The sequence below is a fragment of the Cricetulus griseus genome (genome assembly GCF_003668045.3).
Source record: "Cricetulus griseus strain 17A/GY chromosome 1 unlocalized genomic scaffold, alternate assembly CriGri-PICRH-1.0 chr1_0, whole genome shotgun sequence".
In the NCBI taxonomy this organism is placed as follows: Eukaryota; Metazoa; Chordata; class Mammalia; order Rodentia; family Cricetidae; genus Cricetulus; species Cricetulus griseus.
This window is the reverse complement of record NW_023276806.1, coordinates 70,006,303-70,030,054: the sequence shown is the minus strand read 5'-3', so window position 1 is coordinate 70,030,054 and position 23,752 is coordinate 70,006,303. Positions and strand designations below refer to the sequence as shown.

General features: G+C 44.1%; 1 long non-coding RNA gene across 7 annotated transcripts in view; it reads right to left on the bottom strand.

The window, feature by feature from the left end:
• The window catches only part of LOC103163417, a 41,632-nt gene extending 29,484 nt beyond the window's left edge, over window positions 1-12,148 (bottom strand). For 5 of the 7 annotated variants that reach the window (XR_004771641.1, XR_004771643.1, XR_003480639.2 and 2 more), the window contains exon 1: window positions 7,933-12,148. This is a non-coding gene — a long non-coding RNA (uncharacterized LOC103163417). The remainder of the gene's footprint in view (window positions 1-7,932) is intronic. The other 2 variants (XR_003480641.2, XR_004771642.1) reach the window with 2 other exon arrangements.
• Window positions 12,149-23,752: the final 11,604 nt, after the last annotated feature.

The window sequence follows — 23,752 nt, the reverse complement described above, 5'->3', positions numbered from 1 at the left end:
GTGGCACAGCATCTGTGCAGAGGTCAGAGGACAACTTTCAGGAGTTGATTGTCTCTCTACCATGTGGTTTCAGGGATCAATCTCAAGTTGTCAGGTTTGGCAACAAGAGTCTTTACCTGCTGAACTATCACACTGGCTCACCTTAACTATTTTTAAGTGTACAGTTATATAGACTTATATAATAATAATATTTAGCTTAAGTATATCCTAGACAATAGTTGAGACATAAGTATGTTAAAAAATAACTATTTGTTTATTTGAAATACAGATTTAACTGGATGTGTGGCAGCCTATTCCTATTCCTATTCCTATTCCTATTCCTATTCCTATTCCTATTCCTATTCCTATTCCTATTCCTATTCCTATTCCTATTCCTATTCCTATTCCTATGCCTGGCTTGTTTTTTTTACCAGTTAAAACCTTATTTTTAAAATGTCACAATTGGTCAAATACATTTATAGCGTGCAGCTCAGTCTTCTTTCTCCTTGCAGAGGTATATGAGTACATTTTTTAGTCCCACAGTGAGCAGAGGGTTAGTGGAAAAGCTATACTTTCCGCTCTCTTTCCTCCCAGCTGATCTGCATGTTCATGAATGGAACCAAGGCTTGCTTACTGCCTCCCAGGTCTCCTCTTACCTTCTTGCCAGTTGCAGAATTCTCAGAATATGTAAGAAATGCATATGGTATCATATAGAGCACGTTTTAGAGGCCGAGTTTACAGAGAAATTACACGCTGAAATTACAGCTGTGCTCACAGCTGACGAGCACAGTTATTGTTTTCTCCTGATAGTAATAAGGTAAAAAAAAAAATGTGTCCCCAGTGGTATTAGTTGACTTGTGTGGTGATCACACAAGCAGAACAGAGCTGCATTGTTCCTCTGAGGGGAAATCTCTCTGCTACTCCTTTCCTGGGATGTGCTGCTAGAGATTGGCTTGGTTCTTCTCATGGGTGATGCTTTGAGGGTCTAAAGTCCAAATTTGCCAGCCTGCCTATGCCTGGCTTATTATATTATTCATTTATGTTACCAGTCCCTTGTTGTCTTCAAAGAGAAAAAAAGTCCTTGTGGAACCAAGGCTGTCCTGCCCCATGGCTTTGCAGGAAGGGCATTGGCAGGTAGGACACATGAACCAGGAGCTTTGAAAGCAACTCTGAACAATCAAGATGCTGAGTAAGATCACAAGGCAGGAGGTAGTGCATCCCTGACCCTGCCCTTCTCTCTGTGGTGTCTACTCATCAGGCTGCCCGTCCTCCTCTAAGTATTAGCCCAGCCCAGTCCTTGCCTCCAGGGCAAGCTGTTAACTGCAGATAAGTGTGACATGTGAGCTCTTCTCCCCAATTCTAAAATGATAAGAAAGAGGGTGCAACAGACAGTACCAGCCATCACTTGCTGAGGGGGGTGCCTTGCCCAGTATTGGCAACAAAGAGCCCACAGTGAACACCTCTGCCAGGACTCTATGCCTTGCAGTTCTGAGAGGAAGAAGGTGTTGGTAAAATTTCTCAAGTTCTTCTATTTCATGGCAATTTCAGGCCCCTTGGTGTTCTGTTTAGATAATTCTAGAATCCCAGAGGGGAGCTGTCCAGAAGGAAATTCACAATGAGAAAACATTTCAAGAATGAAGAGCTCTGGTCCTGGTTGCTTTCTATTGATGCGATATACACCATGGCCAAAAGCAACCTAGGGAAGGAAGGGTTTATTTCATCTTACAGTTAATAGTCCACCGTGACGGGAAGTCACAGCAGGAAGTCAAGGCCGGAACCTGGAAGCAGAAACTGAAGCATAGGCAATGGAGGAGTACTGCTTGCTAGCTTGCCTTCCACAGCTCACTCAGCTTGCTTGCTCATTCCACCCAGGGCCACTTGGCCAGCAGTAGCTCTTTCTACAAACGATAGGGCTCTTCCCCATCAGTTACCAATCAAGAAACTGCCCAGCAGAGTTGCCTACAGGCTAATTTGTTGGAGGCAATTTCTCAGTTGAGACTCTTTCTTCCCAAGTGTGTCAAATTGATAAGAATTAAGCAACATAGTCCATGTCTAATTTGTGGGAGATATCTGCAAGCCAGGTGCACGGGCAGATGCAGGGCAGGCTTTCTCCTCACTCGTGCCTGGGATTCCTGGCTAGCTTCACAAATGCCTGCACAGCTTGTGAGGTTCCAGCAATGATGGACAAGGTGTCGGGGACATTAAATTACACATGTGATCCATACATACAAATGATTCTTACCTGCAGAGACTTTTAGGATAATCAATTTTCACAATTCCAAAATAAGCCACCCCAACGTTTCTAAGAACGATTCAGTTCAATTTTTATTTGTTACTCCCGAGTGCTGGACCACTTCATAGAAGCTGGAGCAGAAAGTCAACTAGTAAGACCTGCCGAGGGATACTGATGGTTAGGTGGCAAAGAGTAAAAATAGAACCGCCAAGCACAGCACAGAGTGGTTTGAGTGGTAATAGATATTGTGCACAGGCTTCGGGAATGCAGAAGAGGGCATCATGAGACAGGAGGGAGGATCAGAAGTCCAGAGGAAACAGACTGGAGGAGATGGATCTTTAGCAAGTTCTTAAAGAACAAGTGGAAATTTAGTGTTTTGAATCATTTTATGTGTTTAGGTGTTTAGCCTGTCATGTACAAGCCATGTATGTATCTGATGCTCCTGCAGGCCAGGAGAGAGCCTTCAATCCCCTGTAACTAGGGTTAAGACAGTTGTGAGCCACTATTTTAATGCTAGGAATCAAACCCAGGTCCTCTAGAAGAGGACTGAGCCATCTCTCCAGACTCACAAATATCAATTTAAACAAATGCATCCCTCCCTTGGTGGAGAGGATTCAACAAAATCCTAACCCCCTCTTCCTTGCTATTCTGCCCCCACAGTTTCTATTGAGAATACTTTAGAGCCCACCAGGGAAGTAGGGAAGATGTGCAAGGCCCTTCCTAGAACTTTCTATGCATTCATTTCACCCAAACACTATTTGGGGAGACTCTTGGAGTGGTTCCAGCACTTCCATCTGGACCCCAAAGAATGCAAAGCTTCCCAGAAAGGAGATTGCTCTCCAGAGGGTTCACATTGAGGCTTTCTCCCCTGAACCCTGAATGGTGACCTTTGTGGCCAGCAACCTAGGCGGGGTGTCAGCTGTCTGTTGTTCTCTGTTGTTTTTGCAGCTCCGCTGTAACTAAGGATTCTGGCTACCAGCTGGGCTTTCAACACTGCTTCTGCTCAAGGACTGAGTCACACAAGCTGTTGTTGACTCCAAGAGACCTGTCCTACCTTCACTCCAATAGCCACTTTCTCTGACAGTCATGTTGGCATTCATTTCATTCACCAACTCAGTTCACCTTGGAGGGTGCTACAGCAAAGCAAAAATCTGAAACCGGGTCATCGCTGTGATTTCTGGGGTAGGGTTGCCACTTATGTTCACTGCTTGTCTCTTATGAAGGACCCCACCAAAGATCAATGTCATGGAGGAGATATGAAGCCAAGGGCTCTCAGTCCAAGGAAGAGAAAGTTAGTGATAAGTCATACACTTGAGATCCAAGGATCCCCTTTGGATGAGGGATCCTGAAGTCACTGTACTGCCCTGCCCGCAAGTTAACAGTAATAACTAGATACATGTAAGGTTAAGGAGGATGGCCAGTAGCAGCCTGGACTGACATACAGTGTCTAGAGTCTGCAGAGACATGCTGCAATGTGGGCTATGACCATAGCAGTGTCATTCTGGGCCTCAAGTGTCACGGGTCCTGTAGTACCACCATTAAATAACCTATCTCTTGGCCTGTGTCCTGCACCTCTCTGCTTCCTCCCTCTTCTCTGCCTTCTCTGCTTTCCTGTTTGGCTGTTCCCTCTTCTCCCCACCCTGTCTCATATTTTTTATGACTCACATTTTACCACATATCCTAGTTGGCTCTTTGTTGCTGTGATAAAATACCAAAAACACCTGGGGAAGGAAAGGGATAATTTCATCCTACACTTCCAAGTGATCGTCCATCACTGAGGGAATTCGAGGCAGGAAGTGCCTCGAAAGAAAGGGTCAAGAGAACTCTAGAAAAGAAAGAGTTTAGTGAAAATTATCCTATAGTAAAAGAACTTCTTAATCAAGAACGTAACTGCTTTATAATCCCCAGAATGACATGGCAAAGCAGGACAGAAGGACAAGAGAGCAGGTCAGATGGACAGGTGAGCAGGACAGGTGGGCAGGCAAAGAGATAAAATCTTAGCTCCAGGCTGAGGTCCACACTCCAGTGTCTTCTCTGTAATCAGTATCATTCTGTCTCTTGTGTCCCTGTCAGATTTTCAGTCAGGAAGTAGAGTCCTCTGCTTTACTTCATGCCATATTCTCTCCTCTCTTGCAGGTTGAGAACTCTGTCCCCGCAGGGGACTCAGGACAGGAGCCCATGTTCATCCCTATTCTTTTTTCTCCTTCACAGTGATCAGTGGTCTTTGCTGCTCCTCCAGAGAATTTCTCTTGACTTCTGTGTCTAAATCATTCTCTGTTTCTATGGCTACTTCCCAACACACACACACACACACACCCATGCACACACGCACGCACGAATGCACGCATGGACACACATATACACAGACATAACACACACACATACACACACATGCACACACACACACTTAAAAATACAAACCAAACAAATAAATAAATGATTTCCTGAGGAAAACATCCAACATGTACTGATTACAGAGAGGAGAGATAAAAAGCATACAAGAAAATGTAAGAGACCAGGAATCTATAATAAAAGGCTCTCAAAAGCTCCAAGAGAGAGACTACAAGAGAGATGATGGTTAAGGAGCTGAGAACCTTCAGTGCTGAAGGATAAGCACATTCAACTTGAAAGAATCTCTCTGTTATGAACTGGATCAACAACAACAAAAATCTCTCATGAAGACATATGGTATTGAAATCTTTGGATAGATACAAATAAAATTATAAAAGCTACTGGAGAGTTAAGACAGAGAATTAAGTAAAGACGAGTATGAGGATAGGTTATGGCTCACGGTAAAGCTCTTGCCTACCAGGTACAAGTCTCTGGCTTTAATGAAAGCACTGAAAAAAAAAAAAAAAAAGATCAACTAGACTATATTAACATGAAAAAAGCCTCGTCTTTACTAGGAGCATTAGGAGAGGGAAGAAGCATGTCACAGAGAAAAGATGCTCACACCTGGTGATGGGTTAGTGCCGGGGTATGTAGTAAAAGCTGAGACAAGTAACACAGATAAAACAATCTGCCCTTTTCCAGTGAGTGAAACATTCAAGCAGGCACCTTGCTAAACAAGATCTCCAAGTGGCCAATGGCATATAAAAGTCACTTAACACACTATTCATCAGGAGATACAAATTAAAATAACAATGAAATACTATTACACACCCACCCAAATGACTAAAATTAAGAGTAACAAGAGGAAGTGTTGACAAGGCCATTGAGTAATAACCCACTCATACCTTACTGGTAGGAGTATAAGTTAGTGCAATATTTTGGAACATATTTTGGCAATATCTACTATGGCTAACCTATGTGTGCCCTGGGAGCTGTCAATTATATTGCTGGGTATACAGCCAAGAGAATGTGTGAACATGAATCATGTATGTGAATGTCCGTAGAAAGCTAATTCCAAACAGCTCCCAAATGCAAACTGCCCAAATGCCTATAAGTAGTAGAATTAAAAATGAAATATTCATGCACCAGACTAACACACAGCAATTGAAACTTGCTGATATACACAACATGAAGACCTTCATAGACATGTACTAAGTCACACACATGTGACTGAGTGTGTATTACCTGGTCCCATTCAGGTGTTTTTAAAAACAGGGGGAAAAAAAAAACCAACCTGTGTTGATAAAGTTCTCAAAGTTGTGTGTGAGGGGATGCTACATTAACAGAGAAGGAGCATGGGGGAACTTGTGGGACACTGAAAATGCTTTGTATCACAACCTGAGAAGTAAGATTGTATAAGCTTTTATATGTACATGTGTGTGTTTATGTATAGTTATGCATGTGTGTGAGAAGTGCAACATTTCACTGGACTATAGTCTTGAAATCTGTGTTCCTTATTATATATCTTATATGTAACCTCAATAAAAGTTCAAAACGCCAGGCGTTGGTGGCGCACGCCTTTAATCCCAGTACTGGGGAGGCAGAGGCAGGCGGATCTCTGTGAGTTCGAGGCCAGCCTGGTCTCTAGAGCGAGTGACAGGATAGGCTCCAAAGCTACACAGAGAAACCCTATCTCAAAAAACCAAAGTTCAAAACAAGTTTTTGAGATAGGAAATTTAAAAATATTCTTTTAGGTTTAGTGTGTGTGTGTGTGTGTGTGTGTGTGTGTGTTGGTTAGTTGGTTTTTTAATTTTTTTTTCATAACTTGACATTGTTGGTATGCTGGTTAGGTTTTTTGTTTGTTTTTGTTTGTTATTTAAACAACTTGATGCAAGCTGGAATCATGTGGGAAGAATGAGCTGAAATTGGATGGGCCTGTAGGTGTCTTGATTAACAATCGATATGGGATGCTCAACAGGGCCCAGCCATAGCAGGCGTTATTACCCTGGGCAGGTGGTCCTGGGTTGTATGAGAAAGTTAGGGAGCAAACCAGTGAGCAGCACTCCTCCATGGCCTCTGTATCAGTTCCTGCCTCCAGGTTCCTGCCTTGAGTTCCTGCTCTGGCTTGCCTGTTCCAACTTCCCTGCTTCGCTCTCTGTCTGCTTCTTCTTCGCTCTCTCTCTGCTCTTCTCCTCTCTCTGTTTGCTTCTGCTTCTCTTCTCTCTCTCTCTCTCTCTGTCTCTCTCTCTCTCTCTCTCTCTCTCTCTATGGCGACCGGCCATGGCGCTCAGCCATTAACTCTGTTTCTCTTCTCTCTTACTCCTTCTACTCTGCTGGGCCCATAATAAATTGGTTAATATGTCTCACCTTGTGCCTCCTCTTTTTCTTTATATCTAATTTAAACAAAAACATAACAGCCTGAACGATGGAGTGTGATGTGGAAGTGCAAGCCAAACAAACCTTTTTTCCTCCCCAAGTTGCTTTTGGTCAGAATGTCTTATCAAACTAGGACAGTTTGTTTATTTGCTTTTTGTTTTGTTTTGTTTTGTTTTTAGATATGGGCTCACTGTGTAGCTCTGACTGGCCTAGAACTCACTATATAAACCAGACTGTCCTGGAACTCACAGAGATCACTTGCCTGTGCTTTCTGAGTGCTGGGATTAAAGGAATGCACCACCATAAATGGGGGAGGATAAAAAGAAGAAGAAAACAAAAACAAAAAATACTTTGAGCTGGAAATGTGTGTCAGTCCCATCAACACACAGGAAAGTTTAGAAGGAAGAATGGAGAGAGCTTCTGGGGAAATGTGGGGGGAGGAGGAGGGAAGGCTCAGAAAATGCAGCTTCATGCATGTAACTCATCTTGGGCAGTTGCTTACACAGGCACAGTTCCAGAGTTTGTAGAGGCCACCTGTGAGCTGCCCTGCAGCCACAAACAGCAGTGTTTCCACAGTGAAACTCCAGCACAGAGAGGGTGGGGCCAAAGACACAGCCAGCTTTCATGGAAACTGGGCTGGGGGCACTCAGGGGACCAGATATAGTCTTCATCCTCTCTAAAATCAGAGCACTGCTGGAGCCAAGGTGCTGGTCAGAGGCATCAATGGGCATTCAATGAGAGCAAGGCACCTTGGAACAAGCTTTTAGGCTATAGAAATAAGGAAAAGGAATACAGTAAGACGGTGAGGGATACGATGAAGGAGTTGAGTTCTTCAGGTCAGCGGGAGAAACACAAGCATGCCAGCAAGGATGCCAGGCTATGATAGCCTTGCTGCCAGTGTGGAGTATTAGGGTCCAGACTGGACTTGAGGCAGGGCTCTCCCCTGGACAAGGTCTTAGGACGTCATCAAAGCATCCTGGTGGGGCGGGGCTGTGAGTCTTCAGCATACTCACCATAATCATAGTTATCAAAAGCTAACTGTGGCAGGGCTTGACATTCATTTCCCATTGAATGTGCAATAGTCCTCCATACAGGAAACAATACGATTATTGTCCTCATTACACAGAAGAGGAAACACAGATTTAAAGAAGTGAAGAAATTTGTTCTAGGTCAAGGCATCTAGGAACACCAGAACTCCCTGCTGATTGTAGTCTCTGATTCCTCATCCCAATCCACTCCTAGGAGTTGGTCCAGTACTTGAGAGGTGTGGCTCTTCGGGGTGGCTGCAGGTCAGGATCCTGGGACTGAGAAAGGACAGTGACACTGGCAGAGAGTGAGGACAAGTTCCTGTGCTTTATTGTAAGCAGTTGCGTTAGTCAGCTTTCTGCCACTGTAACAAAGTACCCGAGGCAATCAAGGACACAAGTTTATTTTGGCTCACAGTCTCTGCTCACTTACCGGACTGCACTTGGGTCTGTAGTGAGGCAGTAAATATAGTGGGGGCACAGGGCAGAGGAAGCTGCTCGCTCCTGGTGGCTGGAAGCAGAGAGACAAACAGGGACTGTGGTCCTAATACCCAGTGCCCTGTCCCGTCCCTCCCACCCTGCCTCTCCCTGACACACACACCAAAAAATGAAAAGACAGTTAAGAATAGAGATTCCACTACACTGCTTAATTTTTTTTAAAAAATCCATTGCTTTAGTTTTAGGTTCACAGCAAAATGAAGAGGAGATGCATTCTCCACATCTCTCCTGCTCCCACAGGCACACACCTTCCCTATCAACACCCTGTCTGGAACACTGTGTTTATTACACTCGAGGGACCTAGACTGACACACTGTGGCTGCTCAGAGCCCATAGTTTAAAGCTCACTTTTGGTGTTGAGGTTTGGACAAATGTATAATGTGTCCTCCATTGTCACCTCTATCATGCATGGTGGCTTCTCTGTCTCAGCACTCTCTGTGATCTGCCCCTGTGTCCCTCTTTCCTCTCCAGCTGTAGTAACCACTGGTTCACTGACACGCCCGTGCTTTTGCCATCTGTAGACCCTTAGCTCACTGACGTCATGGGAGACTGTAGCATGTGAAGATAGCTTCTTTCCCTGGGTGTGCTTGAAAGGTTCCTTGTGTCTTTTTCCTGTCATAAAACCTCAGCCTCATATCTTTGTAACACTGGATAGCCTTCTATAATCTGGATGTACCAATGTTTCTTCCACCATCCACCTATCAAAGTATATAGCGTGGCTATTGCCACATTTTGACAATTGAGAATGAAGCCCTATGAGCATTACATGCAGATCTCTGCGTAGACTTGAGTTTTCAGTTACTTTGGGTAAAAACCAAAGTGTGTGATTTCCAGGTCACAGGATAAGAGTATGTTTAATTTTTATCTTTTTAAGCATTTGTCAAACTGTCTTCTGAAGCAGTCCTACCATCTCACATTCCTGCTTATCCTGTGGACCCTTCTGCTTGCTTGCTGGGGCCTGTACATGTTTATTGAAATAATGGTGTTTAGCTGGGCATGGTGGTGCATGCCTGTAATCACAGTACTTGGGTGGGGGCTGGGGGTGGAGGCAAGAGGATCAGTTAAAGGACAGCCTCAGCTACAAAGCAAGCTAGAGGCCAGCCTGGGCTGCATGAGGCTCTGACTCAAAGAGATCAGTAACAGCAAACCCATTTTCACATTCCTACCGCGGTGAATGTCGACTCTGCTGCTCCACATCCTTGCGGATGTGTGGTGCTGTCAGTGTTCTGGAGTTTTGCTGTTGTGATAGGCAAGCGGTGGTATCTTGCAGCTTTAATTTTTGTTTCCATGATGACACATTACTGTGGAGCCTGCCTCCATTTGCTTACTTGCCAATCGTATGTCTGTCTTTCTTGGTGAGGTGTCTGTTCAAGTCCTTGTTCCGTTTTTTAATTGGGTTGTTTGTTTTCTTACTGTTGAGTTTTTCGAGTTCTTCGTATACTTTGGACACTAGTCCTTTATCACGTTGTCTTTTGCAAACATTTCTCCCAGCTGTGGTTTGACCTTTTATTCTCCTTAAACACATCTTACTAATGTTTGACTCTGACAGCAGATGCAGCCTTAACTTCTTGTTAAAGTGAAGGTAAGAAAAGAAGAAACACTTAGCGATTTAACTTGTTGGCTTTTTGTTTATTTTGTGCTTTTGTAATTACATGCACTCTATTGTAAGGTAATTCAGAGCTGTGAAGCTGCTCTTGTTCCAAAGGCTCCCCTGGGATCAGCAGGAACCCAAGAAGGGAAGCAAGCAGATCCCAAAGCCCTCCTTCTTTCTCCAAGCCTCTTCCCTCCAGTCTAAGTCTCACCATTCCTGGCCACAGTTCCATCCCCACAACCAATGGAAATGAAGGACAAGAGAAGGTTGAATGCAATGCACCTAGTGGATTGGGTGAGGTGGACTTGCTGTCTGTTTGTTACTTCAGTCTTAAAAAATTGAATTGCTGTCAAGTTTCTAATCATGCGGCATCTGAGTGCAGATGTGCACACAGTGGTCACCGGAGTCAAAGCCTCAGGATTCAAACCTGAACTTGGCTGTCTAGACCTGAATTAGTCCCTTCACCTCTCTGAGCCTGTGTTGCCTTATCACTAGTCCAAGATTGACCAATGTGGACCAGTGTGTCCAGAGCTCAGTGGCCAGCCTGGTCCGTGGTGGACTTCAGCCAATGGTAGCACAGCAGGAAACAGCGTAGGCTTTCTTGATAGCTGAGCTGGTCAGCTTGGGTGGCTTCTGGGCTTTGGCCTCATGGTTAGAGTCATCTGGGAAGCTATGAAGAGCCAGATGCCCAGGCCACTTGCGGGCGTCAGCCCTTAAGGAGCACTGGGTGCCACCCAGGCAGCGGCTTTTTAAATGCTTTCCTTTTGGATTGGGGCCAAGAGGAGCCTGCCAACGAAACTGAAGGAGTTACTGCCCAGAGCACCTTTCCATTCATCAACCTCCAGAGACCCTCAGAAACTAAAATTGTAGAGGCCACAGAGAAAAACAACATTTAGCCCAGAGGGACCAGGCCCAAATGCAAACATCTCTGGCCTCACAGGCACTCAGCAGGTCTATTCCATCCCTAAGTCCTCACTTTTTGGAGGGTTTTCTTTTGGCCAGGTTTTGGAAGCTCTGGCCCGCTCTTGGAAGCTCTGCCAGTGACAGCACCTGGTTTCAGCAGGGAGTGGCAAGCAGACCGAAGGCCTGGTCACGGATGCCTTCCTGTGCCGGGTTTCTATTTAAAAATTATTCTTTGGCTTCCATGAATAACTCCAGGGAAACACTGAGTATGTCCAGGTGCAATCTGCCTCCCCTCAGGAAACAGACAGAGAGGTCAACAGACTCGGTATCCGCCAGTCCCCAAAGGCCAATCACACAGTTGACACTATTAAAAAGAAAAAAAAAATCTAGACTGCAGAGAAATTCAAGGGATTTTCCAGAGGACTCCAGTGCCATGCCCTCCCACCATCTGATGCCAGACTTTTTCACTCTGACCCACACACATCTACGGGGAATTTCTTGGCATGGGATTTGGGCTGCTGTCTCTCAGCCCTGTAGCAGAATGTTGAAGGAGATTAGCCATTGGAAAATGGGTAGGAGCAGAAAAAGAACATCCTAAAAAACACAAAGAAGAGCATTTTGACCAATAGGATAAATCTGTGAAAGGGAACATGGAAAATTAACTAAAGGGGGAAATACTGTGGATAACAAAACAAAAACACAAAAGGGGGGTGCCGGATGATATTTTACTGTAGAGTATTAGAACAATGGATGACATTTTCCTGTTAAACGCTTATTTGGTGAACATAGATTTTTAATAGATTAAACTTTATTTATTTATTAGTAGGGGGTCAACAGCACCATGGCCCGTGTGTTAGCAATTTTGTGGAGACAGTTGTCTCCCACACACCTTTATATGGGTTCTGGGGACCAAACTTAGTGCTCTAGGGTCTTGAGATAAGCACCTTTTCCTGTTGTGTTTTTAAGTGACATAAATATGACTTTAGGAGGATTATGAGTTTTGGGACACCAGCACTTCAACCATTTCGCTGGCAGGTGCTAATGCTCACCTACTACATGGACAGAGCGTTCCTAAAGACACTGGCCGCTTGATCAGAGCCTAGGCATGCCAAGTATCTGTCAACATGAGAACTGACTGAGCACTGTGGCACCCAGAGGACTAAATAGCAGTTACAAGTAAGCTGTGCTGTATGAACAACCAAACGAACCTCATAGGCAGCAACAAGAGAGCACAGAAGGGAACACAGCTGCATAGTGTTAATGCAAAGGTATAGAAAAGGCAGACACAAAGCAAGAAGGAGAATAATGTGTATTACCTGTGGAAGGAGGGGGGAAGAGAAGCCGCCAGGACAGGACTGAGGGATATAATTGGGACATTCTATATGCTGGCTGCAATGTGTTGACCTTATTCTTATTTCAAATGGTACGTATGCACCGTGTAGCCCTCTTTTATGTGTGGTGCAGTTTATAGTAATAGAAAGCCTCAGGGTGAAAGATGACGAAGTTGCAAAGGAAGAAAGCACCCAGAAAGAAGCAGTGAGAAAGAGAGCTTCAGCGTGGTGGTAGCCTGAGAGCCATTGCAGAGTAGCTGTGATGACCCGGGTTCTGTCCTTGGCTTTCTGCTCCCTCCTAACTGGTATTCTCCTTAGGTGACTAACCATCTTCATGGGTTTGATGGTCACTGGCACGCCTGTCACAGCCAAAGCTTTGCCTCTGAACAAATCATTGCCTCTGAGAGCTGGTGTCTGATTCCTCCATCTCATTGCTTACGGGCCGTCTGAACTTGGCAGTCCACCCAGACACCCGAAGTCAACAGACATGACAGCAAGCACTGTCTCGCTTCTCCTCCACTTTCCTCTGTGATCTCCCACCATCAGTGGCCCTACTACCAACAGGGATTAGAACTGTGGGTGTTGTATATTTCTTTCCACGCGCACTGTCACCCCCTCAGATAATCGTAACCGATCTTTAGCTAGACACCCAGCCTGCAGGCTGGATGAGCTGGCTTCCTCTACCAGCTACTGGAATGATAGGGCTGGAATAGAAATTCGGCCACGTGACTCCCCTGCTTAAAACGGAGCGCGTGCTTCCCACCTATATAATGAGCTCACAATCCTCGCCCTTCAGGTCAAAGTCTGACAAAGTCTGACCCATTTTGACCCCTCCAAGAAAATCTTTGCTTCTCTTGACTCAGAATTTACACTCCTGCCTCACAGAACCAGTTACACACACACACACACACACACACACACACACACACACACACACACACACACATTTGCTCACATACACTCTCCTCTGAAACTTTCCACTCTATTTCTCATGTCTCTTCCTTGATTACCAGCCACTGATCCATTCACCATCATGTCAGAACACCCTAAAGAGGTAACTAACTGTTCTACAGATTAACAGCTCTTGGTGAAAGCCATAACACTGGCAGAGAATTACCAGATACTCCATTTTCCTAAGAGAAGCCAGAAGTTCCAGTTTTCACAAGAATCTACCATGGTTTTTGTTTGTTTTGTAGTATTTGTTATTTGTTGGTCTCACTTTTGCTTTTCACCTGATCTCACTAGCCCTTGTTGGCTAGAACTTACTTTGTGGATCAGGATGGCTTCAAACTCAGAGAGATCCGGCCTCTGTCTCCCAAGTGCTGAAATTAAGGGCACACACCACTAACAATTCTACGTGTTTTGATGTGGCATTTTCCCATTTTCAACATTGCTTCAAGTGTTCTCTGCAAATCAGAAAAGCACAGTGGGGTCCTGAATTCAGACTGTGAGCCACAGACAAGCTTCGGCTGAAGTGTCTAGCCTGTCACCCGGGGCCACGTTATGGCCAGCCAGTGTCACAGGCTCCACACATATTGAAACAACAGACATAGCAGAAGCCAGACAGCCCCCCATTTTCAGAAGAAAATATATATCTTAAAACCTAATGTAATGTTCTACTATTTAGAACTATACTGACCTTAGTTGTTTATATGAACAATCTATTATCTGTTAGAATTCTCTAGAATGTTTCAAACCATGCAAATTTAAGTGGTTAGAAATAAAAGGAATAACAATTTGGTTCAAATGTTTCTTAACACGACCTTAATCCTGGGAAGTCAGGAGTTCAGAAAGTAATAGGAAGTCAAATCATATAGGTTGTGTTCTCATAGTTCTCTTGGATCTATTATACCATGACTTTACCACCCTGTTCTGTTTTTTTAGTGTGTGTGTGTGTGTGTGTGTGTGTGTGTGTGTGTGTGTGTGTGTGTGTGTGTTACGTGCCACAGTGTGTGTGTGGCTATCAGAGGGCAGCTTGTAGATGCGAGTTTTCTACTTTTACAATATGGGTTCTGGGAATCAAATTCAGGTCATCAGACATGACAACAAATGCCATTTACCTCCTAGCCAATCTCCCTGACCTGAACATTGCTTTTTAAGGACAGGATTTCACTATTTAGCCCAGGCTGATCTGTAACTCTTGAACCCCTAGTCTCCATCTCCCAAGTACCAAAATTGTAGATGTGCACCACTGTACTAGGCTATAGTTATTTTTTCAAGTATATGTCTTCTTTGAAAGGTTGTAAACTCTTGGCAGTGACTAATCAATAGCACAGTATGGGGTTTGGAGTAGACTCAGTGATGTGATATATGGGAAGCCATAGAAAGCAGTGCCTGACATTTAATAGGGCATGCAGAAGTGTGCCTTAAAGCATTATTTTCTACAGAGCCACAGGTAAGTAGATATTTTTTGTAGTCTAGCATTGTATATACTTTATAGTAGTTATAATTCTGAGTGGGGAAAAAATGGAACGAATGAGATTAACCTGGGCTGGAGTCTACTTGCTGAGATTTATATCCCTCTTGGTGACAGTCATAAACCATGGGAGCAGTAAAATCCTCCATTTATATATTGCTCAGGGATTCCCAAACACAAATCAAACCTCATTATAGCAAACCCAAGCACTGTATAATTGCTGCTGTTAAGGAGACCACCAGTTGGGTCTTGGAAATGTTTTGTTATACAGGAGTCTTTATTGTTGCTGGCACTGTGAATTGAGATGTATGTAATTTAACTAAGAGCTTTCTTTGTTGGTGTTTTTTTTTGGGTGTTTTGTTTTGTTTTGTTTTTTGAGACAGGCTTTCTCTTTGTAGCTTTGGAGCCTGTCCTGGAACTTGCTCTGTAGACCAAACTGGTCTTGAACTCAAAGAGATTCACCTGTGTCTGCCTCCTGAGTGCTGGGATTAAAGGTGTGCACCACCACCACCCAGCTAACTAAGAGCTTTTTAAAGCAGGTTTGCACTCCCCAAGCATATGAGAATGGAGAAAAATGGGTAGGACAACAATCACATGCCCATAGTTTTCTGTCGATAGAACCACAGTTCATGTGGCAATTTCTAAGATGTCTCAAGGGACTGGAACGTTTGGCCTCTGGCCTGACACAATACCCGGAGGACAATTTCTGGATTTTAGGACTGGCTTTTCAGATCATATTTACTTTGGGGCTCACCTCAGCACCTTGGGCTTTAAAGTGCTCAATCTTTATTACCATCCTAACGGGCTAGAGTCACCTAGGAGACCCACCACCAAATAGCTCTGTAAGTGTGTTTCCAGAAAAATTTACCAACAGAGATGGCCTATCCTAAATGTGGACAGCATTATCCCCTGGTTGGAGTCCCAGACTGAACAGAAAGGGGAGAGCAAGCTGAACACCAACATTTGCCTGTTTTCCTTCCCAACTCAGGAGACAATGTGACCCAGCTGCTATGCATTCCCCACCATGGCAAACTGGATCCACTCCAACTGTAAACCAAAATTAACCCGTAGATACTTGTGTCAGGGATTCCATCGCAAAGAGAAAAGAAGCTAATACAGGCCTGAATTCAGACCCCAAGGAAAGGGAGGTGTTAGAGAACTGTTTCACTTCAGAAGCCTTAGTTTTGACAAACGAAACTAAGAATAATGTAGGAGACCCAGAAAATGTGGTATTGTACATGGCTGAATGTTCCCCTTATGGCATCCCAGGTATGTTCCATAGAATTCTAGAATAGCCTGGAATGTCGAGTTCTTATCTAACTGCAAAGCAATGCTCACTGGCTGAATGTTATGCAACAAGCAGCTGTGGAGACACCATAGTGACGACCTCCAAGGGGCTCACAGGTAAACACCTGTACCTAACCTCCCTCAAGCCAAACTCAAGAAAATGAAGTCACACCTATTGGCTATAATTATAAATGAAAACCTACTGTGATCTCTGTAGGAGTTTTGCACAAATCATAGCTCAGATTTACCAAGAATGTTTCACAACAATATATAACCTGCCCTGCTTCCCTTACCACCAGAACATGGGGTGTTTGTATGGGGGGGGTAATCCCACTACTCAGGTGACTAAGGTAGGGGGATCATGAGTTTTAAACAGCTGGAGCTATACAGGCAAGCATGGTCTCAAAAACAGCAGGAAGAAATAACAAAGGGGCCCCGCCATCTTAGAGGCAGTGTCTTCCTGATTTGCACTGCTGACCATTAACTACAGCAAAGCAAATGGATTGCGAAACCTGCCCTAGGCTCCCTGCTTGGACTGGTGTCTGGTCTTGTTTCCCCCTGGCTCATTTATCGCCTATGATGATAACTTGTGGCAGTGAGCTCTCCTGGGATACTATTCACTCTGAAAGGGAAAGAGAGCCCTAGTTCATTGGTTTGGCTTTGCAGGGAGCCATTGTGCCCCATTCTGGGAAAAGCTGAGTGTGGGGAGCTGAAGGGGCCAGACATTGCTCTGTGGGGGATTTCTGGCACCCAGTTCCCATTCTGCTTTCCTGCACAATCATTTCTACCATTCAACATCTCCAGCTGATGGGAGAAAATAAAGTTTCTTTCACAGCACTGGACCCGTCACCTAGTGGGCCTGTATGCTGGTAAGATAGACCTCTTTGAAGACACCCTTTTGTATCACAGCACACAGGCTGGTGTGGACCTCACAGGAGGTAACAGAGAGCCAACACTTGTTAGTACTTCTCCTAAGGGGGCCAATCATTTTCTTTACCCAGGCTCAGGGGTGTTTTGAAAGGGTTTTGGCAACCTATTAACACATCAGTGCATTGACCCTGCACCTGAAGGTCTTCAATTGAGAACTCTAGAGCAATGGTTCTAAAAGAAGAGCCCAGGAACCCACACTGCTTCAGGGGTTCCACAAGACTGAAAGTCAATAGACAAAGGGATTTTTATATAGCATACATAGAAGTTTCACTAGAAGTTTCACATGGCAGTTTGTGACTCATATTGGAAGAGAAGTGTCCCTTCAACAAAGCTGTCACTTTTAACATTTATATATACATATATGTGTGTGTGTGTATATATCTGTGAGTACCTAAAAAGGCTAATCAACATTCTTCTATTTTCCAAGCTACATCTTCATGTGAAGGTGGTTTCTTATCTCCACAAACTTCAACAAAAACAATGTATTGCAAAAGACAGAATATGGAAGCTATCAAGAGAATTCTACTCACCTCAGCTAAGTGAGGCATTAGATCTGAAAGACACAAAACACTGTCACATTTCTCACTTGTTTTCCTCTGTTTGGGAAGTTAATTTTGTATGCATACTATTTGTGTTATACACACAGATGTGGTATGTTACTTTCATTTTAAGTTATCACTTTTGTCTTCGATAGGAAACAAATTTAAGCATTCTCCTTACTGTCTTCAGTAATAAGCAGGTGATTATTGTAGTGTCATATGTAGTTGTAACGAACAGCCCAAAAGGCTATCCAGTACCCTTTACTCAGTGTCCTCAGCAACTGTGGTACCATCATACAAAACTACCATGAGATACCACAAGCAGAATGTGGAACCACCCATCACAGTGAATATCCATCATGTTACTCTTATGACTACAGCACAGCTGTTTTCTCTCCTTCCTTACCCCCTTCTCCAGCTCTCTAGTTCTATAATTTTGTCACTTCTAGGTTATTACATAAATAAAACCATACCCTATGAAACCTTCTGGAGTGGTTCTTTCTCCTGGAGATTCATCCAGGGTCTCTCATATGTCAATAGCTGTTCCATTGTTCTATAGCACCCCATGCGCTACGGATAGGCCAAAGTTTATTTAGATAGTAATTCATTGAGGGACATGTGGGTTGTCACCATGTTTTGGCTAATAAAAATAAGGCTACCATACCCATTTTCTTTCTTCTTTTCCTTCCTTCCTTCCTTCCTTCCTTCCTTCCTTCCTTCCTTCCTTCCTTTCTGACAACTGAAATGTATTTTCCCACATTTCTAGAGGCTGAAAGTCCTAGATCACTTATGGTATCAACAGAGTGGCTTTTATTTCCAGGTTTTTCAAGATATGGTTTGATTGTGTATCCCTGGATGTCCTGGAACTCAACTCTGTAGACCAGAGATGCACCTGCCTCTGCCTCCCTCCTGAGTGTTGAGATTACAGGCTTGCACCACCACTGCCCAGGTCAGAGGGACTTCTAGAGGGGATTGCTGTCTTGTCTCTGTGTCTCACATGATAATAGAAAGACAGCAATGTTGTACAATATTATTTTAAGATGTATTACATTCATTTATGGTGTGGAATATTTGTTTAATGATGCAAGGATATGTGGTATTGTTTGATGTTTCATTTGTTTAACTTTGTAAAGCTGTGTTACTTTCCCTGCCTAAAACACCTGATTGGTCTAATAAAGAGCTGAACAGCCAGTACCTAGGCAGGAGAGAGAAACTGGCAGGGCTGGCAGGCAGAGAAAATAAATAGGAGGAGAAATCTAGAGAAGAGGGAGGAGCGAAAAAGGAGAAGGAGAGGAGGACTCCAGGGGCCAGGACCAACCACACAGCCAGCCATGGAGTAAGAAGGGAAGAAAGATAATATTGAATAAAGGTAAAAAGACCAGAGGCAAAATGTAGATGAAGAGAAATGAGATAATTTTAAATTAGAATAGCTGGCCAGAAACAAGACAAGCTAAGGCTAGGCATTCATAAGTAAGAATAAGTCTCCATGTATTTATCTGGGAGCTGGGTGGCAGCCCCCAAACAGAGGGGAAAAAAGAAGAAGACCAACTACAGAGCAAGCTCACTTGTATCCCTTCTTATAGAACATCAGTCCCCCACACAGCTCTGTCCTCACCTAAGCCATATTACCTCCAAAGGCCTTCATATCAACAAGTGAATTGGGGGTGAGACACCCACAATTCATTCCATAGCACCCCACACTTGCTTCTCCTCACTCTTATCCTTGCAGGCAAAATACATTCATTCCACCCCAAACAGTCCAGAGACTTATCTCATTCCAGTCTTGACTCCAAAGCTTGAAGTTCAAAGTCTTATTAAGTATCATCAGATATGGATGAGGCTCAAGGTATAATCATCCTCAGGTAAAATTCCTTTCTGGCTGCAAGCCTTTGAAGCAGACAAGTCATCTATGCTGGGATGGCCATAGGGCAGACATTCCTCATTTCAAAGGACAAAATCTCAAAGGAGGAAAGAGGTGACCATTTCTAAGCAAGCCCAAAACTAGTAAGATGATCAGTATATTTAAAGACAGGGAGTCGGGCATGGTGGTGGACACCTGTAATCTGCACACTAAGGAGCAGGGGGACCATGAGTTCCAGTCTCACACACAAAAAAAAGAGTCTTGTGTCTTCAGACTCCAGCTCTGCGGGGAGCTGGCCCTTGAGCTCTCCAGAGCTGAGTCATGTCCAAGGCTCTGGCAGAGACTTCCGTTCTGTGGAAGCCAATGTGCAAGGGAAACTCGAGTCTATGGAAGCCCGTCTGTGTGTGGGGGGGTGGAGTGGGGGGATGACACTTTATGATGGGACCAATGTGAGTGGACGGGGACCCCAGTCTACAGACAACAATGTGGAGGGCAAGAGCTCAGGTCTGTGGGAAGCAATGTGTCATCCTATTGATCTCATATTGCCTTCAGAACCATCATTCCTTCTTTTTGGAGAATAGTATGTTTGGAGAATAGTATGAGCTTGTCACTAAATCATCTTATCCTGTCAAATCCAATGCCCTTCCTTCATCCCGTCCCTGCCTCTGTCCCATTCCTTTCTAACCAGCGGCTTTTCTGCTTATATAGTCCTGTAGGTATCCAACACAAGGAGGCTTCAAGCTCTGGTTCCTTTTTCTTCTTTTATTCACTGCTCCTTGCATATTTTACTGAGCCAAGCCACACCTTCAACACTGTACTCTGAAATCTCCTCTGTTAAATATTCAGGTTTTTACCACCCGTGAGTTCTATCTGTCACAAAACCCTAGAGTGTGAGTTCAGCCAAATTCATTGCACAGGTTGCTTTCTCTCCACACCCAAAACCATGTTCCCTGTTTCCATCTGAGACCCCACCAGAGTGGCCTCCACCGACTCTGTTTCTACCACATACTTCAAGACTCTCCTAGTGACTACCCATCATCCAGGTCCAAGGGTGCTACCACTTGGTAGGTATTTGCTACAGTAGCACCTCCCCCGCTCTCAGTAGGATAAAGTGTCTTATCTCAGGCTGTCATTGCATAATATCATAGAGTGGTGACTTGAATAAGGGAAATAATAATAATAATAATAATAATAATAATAATAATAATAATAATAATAATTACTATTCTAGAGGCCTGACCTTCCAGATCAAGTTGCTAGTAGGGACAGTTTCCAGTGAGGACTCTCCTCTGGGCATGCAGATGGCATGTTCTTACTGTGTTCTCATATAGCGACCAAGGAGGGAGGGAATAGAGGGCTAAGTGAAAGGAGGTGGAAGAGGGGGAAAGGGAGGGAGAGGGGGGAAGGAAGGAGTGAAGGAAAAGGAATGGGATGGAGGGAGAGACTGGGGTGGGGTGCCCTCTGGTATCTTCTCTAACGAGGACACTGATATTCTGAGACTGATGACCCATCCCCAGATATCACAGCAGGGCTCAGCAAACACTTTGGAAGAGGACATTATTCGTGGCCAGACAGCTCAGTGTGTCTTTGGGTAGCAGACCACACCAGTTTTCCCCAGCAGGAGCAGACTGGCTACGGAAGAGAGACACAGCTGACGGGAGCCACCAGATCGGTTCTCAATGGAGCAGCACACTCAGCTGGGCAAGAGGGGGCTCTACTGTGCTACCTCCACACCAGTCTAGACAGAGGCACCATACATGTTCTTGTACACACATTTGTAAGAATGTAAGCCTTCATTCCTCAGGGTTTAACATCCAGGAGTATAGTCCTGGGTCACATATGGTATTTAAATTTTGTTTTTTGTTGTAGGACAGGGTCTCGTTATTTAGCCTAGGCTGGCCTCAAACTCGTGATTCTCCTGCCTCAGCCTCCTGAGTGGTGGGATTACAGGTGTGTGCTACCAAATGTAACTTGCAAGTTTCAAGAAACCATAATCTAGAATGACCATGACCATTTATGTTTCAATTGTGTGAGTGGGAGGGTGGTTCCATGTGCTCGTGTTCAGAGAGGCCAGAAAAGAATATCTGGTATCCTTGTTTGTTACTCTGCCTCATTGAGACAGTTCTCTCACTGTATCTGGTGTGTGTCATTATTTCTTTTCAGCTAGACTGACTGACCAGCAAGCTCCAGCGATCCTCCTGTCTCTGCCTCTCTCTGGCTCCAGTACTGGGATCATATATCTATATGGTGATATTTATGATTTATTAAAGGTTGCCCAGAAAGCAAAGTCGGCCTCAAGCTATAGAGATCTGACAGTGGTAATACACACCTTTAATCCTAGGACTCAGGAGAAAGGCAGATGGATCTCTGAGTCAAAGACCACCCTGGGCTACTAGAGAGTGAATCAGAGCTCACGACTTGAAGCCCAGGATTTGAGAGGTATAAAAGGTAGAGGCACTCAGTCTGAGAGTCTAGCCACGTTGAGGACAACATAGCAGTCTGATTGAATCTGAGCAGTGAAGTCAAAAGCAGTGTGAGGACCGCCCCTTTAGTCTGAGCTGAGGTAGAGGTAAGAGCTAGTGGCCTGGCTGCTTTGCTTTTCTGATTTTCAGCTTGAAACTTGAACCCCAATAGCAGTCTCTGTGTCTTTCATTTTTTGTGTCACAGATCTATGTGGCTATGCTTGGCTTCTTACATGGGTGCCGGGGATCTGAACTCAGGTCCTTACGCTTGTGCAGCAAGCACTCTTGTCAGCTGGTCCATCTCCCCAGGTTGGTTATACTATTGTAGGTTTCCACCAGCACTGTTCACACCACCCAATTCTCCCGCCCTGTACCTCCATCCACATTTGTTGTTAGGAGGTTTCCATTGTCCACTGTGGGATACTTGTAGTGATGGCTCATTGTGCATTTGGTTTGCATTTCCCCAGTGGCTTTGATCTTTGGTAAAATGTCTATTCACATCTGCCCAGGTAGTAATTGGACTGAACACTTGCTTACTGTTGTGTTTTCAGAGTTGTTATGCATTACTGATATTAGCATGCTGTTAGATGTGTGGCTCATAAATATTTTCCCTCGCTCTGTAGCTGGTCCTTTCAACGTGTGTGTTTTCCTTAATAACATCTTTCTCAGAGCAAAAGTTTAATTTTGGGTTAATCCTAATTGGTTAATCTTTTCCTTTATGGATTATGCCTTTGGTGTTAAATCTTATGACACCCCCCTAAAATAAATCCTCAAGTTTTTCCCTTGAGATGTTTTTTTCTAAAATTTCTATGTCTTCATGTTTTACACTTATATCCACTATCCATCTTGAGTTTGAGTTAACATCCATTGAGTGTCATTGTTAGCATTCAGTCACAGCTGTTTATGTGAGTGTACTTGGTGCTGTCTAGAATGTCCCACTGAGCTGTGTGCTTATTCCTGCATCAATAGCAAGCATAGCACTTAACATTTCTGTATAGTAAGTCTAGAGAGATCAGAAATCTAAACCTTACCATCTTATTCTTCTTTTATAAATACGTTTTACCTGCTCTGTTTCTTACCCAAAACTGTAAAATCATCTTGCCTATGTATACAAGAGCACCTGCTGGAATACTGAACCACTGCTTGGCTTTCCCTGGAGTGTCTGTTTCTATTTGTTCCAACTGAGAGGACAGTGAGAGATCAAAGAGAAGTTCCCCCAAGTCTATACTTGATGAAACATTAAGTTTGACTGTGGTTTCCTTCTGGTTCAACTGGGGGAGGGGTGACTTATAAGAGCATGGGTGACTTCGGGCAGCTAGGCAATTGAAAAAGAGTGTTCCAGCAATTGATAACTATCTGTGTATGTGTGTGAGGGAGGCTGTATACATACATACATATATGTGTGTGTACATATACATACATACACAAATATGTGTGTACATATACATATACACATACATATATGTGTGTATACATATATACATACATGCATACCTACATATAAATTTGGGGTGGCAATCACAGCTGATCACATTCCAAGACAACAACAGCTAGATCATGCCCAGAATGAGATCACCACAACAGCCCATTGTGCTAACTGCTGAATAAATTTACAGAGAATTTACCCCTTTGTTATTTTTGGTCTTCCAATCCTTGAACAGTATATGTTACGATAAATCTTTCCACCAAAAGCTTCCTGAGCCCCACTGCCACGTGTGAGCTTTACGACAGCCGCCTGCCCGAGTTAGGCCCAAATGAATACACAGAGAGACTTGTATTAGTTACAATGCTGCTTGGCCAATGACTAGGATTCTCATCTGTTAGCTCAGTCTCAATTATCATATATCTATATATTTTATAAGACTTATCTTATTGGATGCCTTATTGGCGTCCCTCCTAGCTGATGGATCACATCGTGCCCCTGAAGCAGGAGCCGAGGGGAAAAGAGGGCCCTTCCTGGTTCTCTTTCGCTTAAATATGAGTCTCCTTA